Source organism: Odocoileus virginianus, chromosome 9 (genome assembly GCF_023699985.2).
Source record: "Odocoileus virginianus isolate 20LAN1187 ecotype Illinois chromosome 9, Ovbor_1.2, whole genome shotgun sequence".
In the NCBI taxonomy this organism is placed as follows: Eukaryota; Metazoa; Chordata; class Mammalia; order Artiodactyla; family Cervidae; genus Odocoileus; species Odocoileus virginianus.
In genome coordinates this window covers 156042-163303 of record NC_069682.1, presented here as the reverse complement: position 1 = coordinate 163303, position 7262 = coordinate 156042, and positions in this window count along the sequence as shown.

Genomic DNA, 7262 nt, shown 5'->3' with positions numbered 1-7262 from the left:
CTTTAGGATTGACTGGTTGGATCTCCTTGCAGTCCAAGAGACTCTCAAGAGCCTTCTCCAACACCACAGTTCAAAAGCATCAGTTCTTTGGCACTCAGCTTTCTTTATAATCTAACTCTCACATCTATACATGACCACTGGAAAAACCATAGCTTTGACTAGACTGGACCTTTGCTGGCAAAGTAATGTCTCTGATTCTTAATATGCTGTCTAGGTTAGTCATAGCTTTTCTTTCAAGGAGCAAGTGTCTTTTAATTTCATGACTGCAGTTACTGTCTGCAGTGATTTTGGAGCCCCCCCCCCAAATAAAGTCTGTCACTGTTTCCATTATTTCTCCATCTAGTTGCCATGAAGGGATGGGACCAGATGCCAAGATCTTAGCTTTCTGATGTTGCGTTTGAAGCCAATTTTTTCACTCTCCTCTTTCACTTTCATCAAGAGGCTCTTTAGTTCTTCTTTGTTTTCTGCCATAGGGTGATGTCATCTGCATATCTGAGGATATTGATATTTCTCCTGGCAATCTTGATTCCAGCTTGTGCTTCTTCCAACCCAGCGTTTCTCATGATGTACTCTGCATATAAGTTAAATAAGCAGGGTGACAATATACAGCCTTGACATACTCCTTTTCCTATTTGGAACCAGTCTGTTGTTCCATGTCCAATTCTAACTGTTGCTTCTTTACCTGCATACCAGTTTCTCAAGAGGCAGGGCAGGTGGTCTGGGATTCCCATCTCTTTCAGAATTTTCCACAGTTTATTGTAATCCACACAGTCGAAGGCTTTGGCATAGTCAATAAAGCAGAAATAGATGTTTTTCTGGAACTGTCTTGCTTTTTTGATGATCCAGCAGATGTTGACAACTTGATCTCTAGTTCCTCTGCCTTTTAGCTTGAACATCTGGAAGTTCATGGTTCACGTATTGCTATTAGAGACTACCTAACATCAAAGAGTCAGACACGAGTGAGTGACTTCCCTTCCCTTTAATATGACACATGATATCTAAACTTGATTCATGGCAGTTTTGCTTTTCCTTTTCATGTACAATTTGCCAGGTTTGTAGCACACAATTGCTTTGAATAAAATTTATGCCCCTCTCTTTTCCAGTTTTCACTTAACCCTACTACAAAACTGACATGCTTTCCAGGTTCCCAAATATCATGTAATCAGAGAATATAGTCAAACAATGAGGGGACGAGTAGCTATAGAAAGGAAGCTATTGTATTTAGAGCTCACAGAAGACTTTTTATAATTTTGAGGTGGCTGGTCTTAATCATAGCAGTTTGGACTCCAAGGGAAATCACAGGGAATAATCAAATAAATTGCATTTGCAGCTATAAAATGTCCTTTTTCTGACCTGCAGTATGTATCTACAGTTTTTCATATTCTTCTGGAATTTGGATTTCTTCTCTGTATTTATATTCTTTTCTATTTTCCTTATTGGGTTATATATCTTTTTCTTAATTATTTGTAGAATTTCTTGAATTTCAGGGATACCAAACCTTTGTGTGTTGTAAATAGTTACAGGTAATTTTACAGTTTGGCTTTACTTAAAATTGTCTAACTCGGTAGTAACTTACCAGAATTCCTTTATGGGTTCAGTGTTTCTTTTGTTACTCAGGATGACTTTCCCCATCAGATGATCATAAAGTATCATCCCAAAACTTTTCCAAGAGCATTTATTATATTATGCTTTTTTACTAGAGGATCTGAAATTTATTTTGCTATATAGATTGAGTCAAAGGTATTTATTTTTTTCTCAAAGGAGAGGAAATTGCCCTAACAGTATTGTGGATTCATCCAGTTGCTCCCACAGATTTGAAATGTCATTTCTGGACATTATTAGTGTGCATCAATATTCAAGCTCTCATGCAAGACCACCTTGTATAAGTGCATGCTGACATGCTTCAGTCGTGTCTGACTCTATGTGACCCTAGGGACTGTAGCCCACAAGGCTCCTCTGTCCACGGGGTTCCCCAGGCAAGAATACTGGAGTGGGTTACCATGCCCTCCTCCAGGGCATCTTCCTGACCCAGGGATCGAACTTGCAATCTCTTACATGTCTTGCACTGGCAGGCAGGTTCTTTACCACTAGCACCACCTGGGAAGCCCATCCTACAAGTGAGGCAGTCATAATTAATTCTGGCCAGTGACTCATGAGCTGAACCAGGATGTGCTACTTCTGGACTAAGGAAGCCAGACGCTCCCTTCAGCCTTTTTCTTTCCCCATTCCCTGCTGTAGTAACAGAGAAGGCCTTGCACTGACATGGCAGAGCTGTGAGAGTGAAGCAGCCTGGCTTGTGTAGAGCCTGCGTCATGTTCAGTTTCCCCAGAGTCTCTTAGACGGAAGTGGACTTTACATGACATAGAAAGGAGCTTTCTGAATCAAACCTCTGAAATTTGGGAGGCTTGCTATTTGTTAATGCAATCTAAGTCTACCTTATCCTGTCAACTATACCACTTTTAACATATATAAATATCAATATACATATAGTTTCATTTCTTGAGTCTTTACTCTGATCCATTTATCTGTTTGCTTCTTCTTATACCAATACCTCCCTGCTTTACTGTAACTTTATAGCAGATTTAATACTCAGGCAGGACCTACATCACTGTTTTTCAAAAAATTCTATTAGCTTGACTTAAGCATTAGCTTTTTAAGATAAATTTCTAGAATGCTTTGTAAAAGAACTTAGTTGCATTTTGAATCCTATTGCGTTGGACTTATAGATTAATTTGGGAAAGTTGACACCATCATACAAAATCCCCTAGCTTTCTTCATATGTCTTGCATGTTTCTCTCCTTCTTTCTTTAAGTAGTTTTATAGATTTTATTGATGAGATGTTTGTCCATATTACATTTTAAAACTAATTCTTACTGGTATAGAAGAAGAGAACTGATCTCTGTCTATTTCTGTTGTATGCAGCTTTCTCTGAACTCACTTATTAGTTCTGAAAAAACGTAACCGGTTTCCCCAAGAGGTCACCCAGGAACCGCTTTCCTTGGAGGCCTGTCAAGGCTCCTTACGGATTCGCTTCTAGTCACCAGCTTGGCACAACTCAGTTTACTTGGATCATGTATGGCTTCTTCTACCATCTGTTCTAGTAAGTGTCCTATTTAATAATTCTCCCTCTTGTTCCTATAAGGCATTTAGCAAATCTGTTTGTGTAATTAAATTCCTGTGATATTATTACTTTATGGACTAATTTTTACAGCACTATGTAGCTTATTTAATATTTCCATGCCAGTTTCCCTATCCTCTTAGGAAAACCATTGTGCATTACTTCTATGCCCTATTATTACAGTTTACAATCTGAATACAATCTCCTCAACTCTTTTTGATTATCTTCATAATATTAAGCCCTATATTACCAATTTTACCTTTTACCAAGGTCTTTGTTCATTACCATGTATTTAAACTTTCTACCATTGGACTATTTGTTAACTCACTTTCTTTTCCTATTAGAAACCATGTGTTTTTGTATAACCATAGCTGCCTCATAGTGTCATAATTGAAAACTACCCTAGGGACAATAGCTCTTTTTCCCATTACCATGTACCAATCTTCTGTAAACTGTGATCCCATACTTTAAAAGCAAAGAAGGATTGAACACTGGCATTTTATTTATCTCATTTAATCTTAAAGCCACCATCTGCAGTAAGCCCTATTACTAGTGAAGTCGCTCAGTCATGTCCAACTCTTTGCAACCCCATGGACTGCAGCCTCCCAGGTTCCTCCGTCCATCGGATTTTCCAGGCAAGAATACTGGAGTGGGTTGCCATTTTCTTCTCCAAGGCTCTATTATTACCTGCATTTAAACAGAAAATTGTTGTTAAATGATTTTAGCCCTAAGTCACAAAGGTAAGAAGTGTCAGGTCAGTGCCATCCCTCATCTATGCCACCCCACCACATTCACTTGCCCACACATTCTTGCTAGACACTTTCCTAATTACTCTAGCCTGAAGGCCGTTTGTGTTAGAAATAAAGAAGAGCTTCAACCATGATACTCTCTTTCACTTTGCAAATTTTCCAGCCTACACAAAGGTAGAGAGAATAGCAAAAATGAACTTAGATTCAGCTTTGATTGATGTGGTGCCACTTTTATTTGATGCATCTTCCTTCCAACCTCCCAAATTTTATTTCTGGAGTATTTTAAAGTGAATTCTAGACATCATATCATTTCACTCATAAATAGTTCACTATCTGTAACTAATAAAGACTTTATAAAACATAGTCGTATTATCAATAATATGATAATAGTCACACTATTATCACACTCAACACAATTAATAGTAATTTCCTAATATCAGATCCTATTTTTAAGAAAAAAAATATTTTGCCAATCATATACATATACAAAAGAAAGAAAGTGAAGTCACTCACTCATGTCTGACTCTTTATGACCCCACGGACTATAGCCTGCCAGGCTCCACCATCTTATGGACTTCCCAGCAAGAATACTGGAGTGGGTTCCATTTTGTTATCCACAGGATCTTCCCAACCCAGGGATTGAACTGGGTCTCCCGCACTACAGGCAGACTCTTCACCATCTGAGACATCAGTGAAGTCCCTTATATATATAAAGTACACCGAAAAGAATGATAGAATTTCTGTGTATGCTATTTCTTTATAAAAACAAAATATTTTCCACTGTGTTTATAGGATTGATCTGCATAAAATAGCTGATTTTTGGTAACATTTATTTCAAGGACTTCACCCAAATTTACAATGGTTTGTAAATTTGGGTCCTATATTTTGAGGATAAGTAGTGATTCCACATAGAATTGAGCAACTACAATTAACACCTAATTCAGGTATGATCACTTGACTTCCTACTTTTACATTCCAGTTCCCTATAATGAAAAAGACATCATTTCTTTGGTATTAGTTCTAGAAGTTCTTGTAGGTCTTCACAGAACCATTCAACTTCAGCTTCAGCATTACTTGTCAGGGCAGAGACTTGGATTACTGTGATATTGAATTGTTTACCTTGGAAACGAACAGAGATCATTCTGTCATTTTTGAGATTGCATCCAAGTACTGCATTTTGGATGCTTTTGTTGACTATGAGAGCTACTCCATTTCTTCTAAGGGATTCTTGCCCACTGTAGTAGATATAACAGTCATTTAAATTAAATTCACCCAGTCCAGTCCATTTTAATTCACTGATTCCTAAAATGTTGATGTTCACTCTTGCCATCTCCTGTTTGACCACTTTTAATTTACCTTGATCCATGAACCTAACATTCCAGGTTCCTATGCAATATTGCTCTTTACAGCATCGGACTTTACTTCCATTACCAGTCACATCCACAACTGTGTATTCTTTTCACTTCGTCTCCGTTTCTTCATTCTTTCTGGAGTTATTCCTCCACCCTTCTCCAGTAGCATATTGGCACTTGCTGACTTGGGGAGTTCATCTTTCAGTGTCCTATCTTTTTGCCTTTTATACAGTTCATGGAGTTCTCAAGGCAAGAATACTGAAGCGGTTTGCCATTCCCTTCTCCAGTGGACCACGTTTTGTCAGAACTCTCCACCATGACCCATCTGTCTTGGGTGGCCCTAGGCAGCATGACTCATAGTTTCACTGAGTTAGAGAAGGTTGTGACCCATATGATCAATTTGGTTAGTTTTCTATGATTGTGGTTTTCAGTCTGTCTGTCCTCTAATGACTAAGGCTAAGAGGCTTATGGAAGCTTCCTAATGAGAGAGACTGACTATGGGGAAAACTGGGTCTTGTTCTGATGGGCAGGGCAATGTTCAGTAAATCTTTGATCCAAATTTCTTTGATGGGTGGGGCTGTTTCCTCCCTGTTCATTGGCCTGAGGCCAAATAACCCAGATAACCACAATGGTGTGATCGCTTACCTAAACCCAGACATCCTGGAGTCTGAAGTAAAGTGGGCCTTAGGAAGCATCACTAGGAACAAAGCTAGTGGAGGTGATGGAATTCCAGCTGAGCTCTTTGAAATCCTAAAAGATGATGCTGTGAAAGTGTTGCACTCAATATGTCAGCAAATTTGGAAAACTCAGCAGTGGCTACAGCACTGGAAAGGGTCAGTTTTTATTCCAATCCCAAAGAAGGGCAATGCCAAAGAATGTTCAAAGTTGCACTCATCTTGAAGAAGAAAAGTTAAAATTTTACATAACGTCCTGCTGCTTCTGCCTCTATAACTCAGACTGCTCCTTGCAAAGCCTGGATCATGTAGGTCTCAGAAAACAGGGACTCACAATACTAGGAACTAGAGCTTATTTCACTCACCCTTGTCATGCTCTTTGCAATCACCCAGCCCCTGCAGACCCACAAGCCCGCTTAATTATGCCTGTCCGTGTGTAAAAACTCTCTAACTCCTTTGTTTGGGGCTCAGAACTTGGAGTGGTAACTCCTCTGGGCCCACTGGCATAATAAATCTGAGTTCTCCAACTCTCTGAGTGTGGTGCTTGGTTTCTCAAGTACTAGTTTCTGCAACAATCTCACATGATAGCAAAGTAATGCTCAAAATTCTCCAAGTGAGGCTTCAAAAGTCTGAATAAAAAATTTCCAGATGTTCAAGCTGGATTTAGAAAAAGCAGAGGAAAGAGAGATCAAATTGCCAACATCCATCAGATCATTGAAAACACAAGAAAGTTCCAGAAAAACATCTACTTCTGCTTTATTGACTATGCCAAAGCCTTTTACCATGTGGATCACAGCAAACTATGGAAAATTCTTCAAAAGATGGGAATACTAGACAGCCTGCCTCCTGAAAAATCTGTATGCAGGTTAAGAAGCAACAGTTAGAACCAGACATAGAACAGTGGACTGGTTCCAAATTGAGAAAGAAGTACATCAAAGCTGTATTGTTGCTGTAAGGTGAGTGCAGAGAAAAAAAGAGAGCTGGGCAGTCAGGCAAGAAAGGGAAATTTATTAGAGGGAAATAGAGGGTGACTGGCTCTTAAGGAGAACCAGTGTTCTCCCTTTCTGATGGAGTCCTTCTTATACCCCACTAATGAAAAATTCTCTGAAGGGATGGTCACATAGCCCAGGGTCTGGAATCTGGTGCTCTCGCAGCTTTGAAAACTTAGGCACCAGTGAGATAACATGATGCCATTTGGGCAATTTGATCAGTCTCACAGAACACTGTGATTTATTCTTTGCGAGGTTGACATAAAGAGCCATATTATCAATGAGACCCCACGTGGGCCCTTTCAGCCACCCTGCTTATTTAACTTATATGCAGAGTACATCATGAAAAATGCTGGGCTGGATGCAGCACAAGCTGGAAT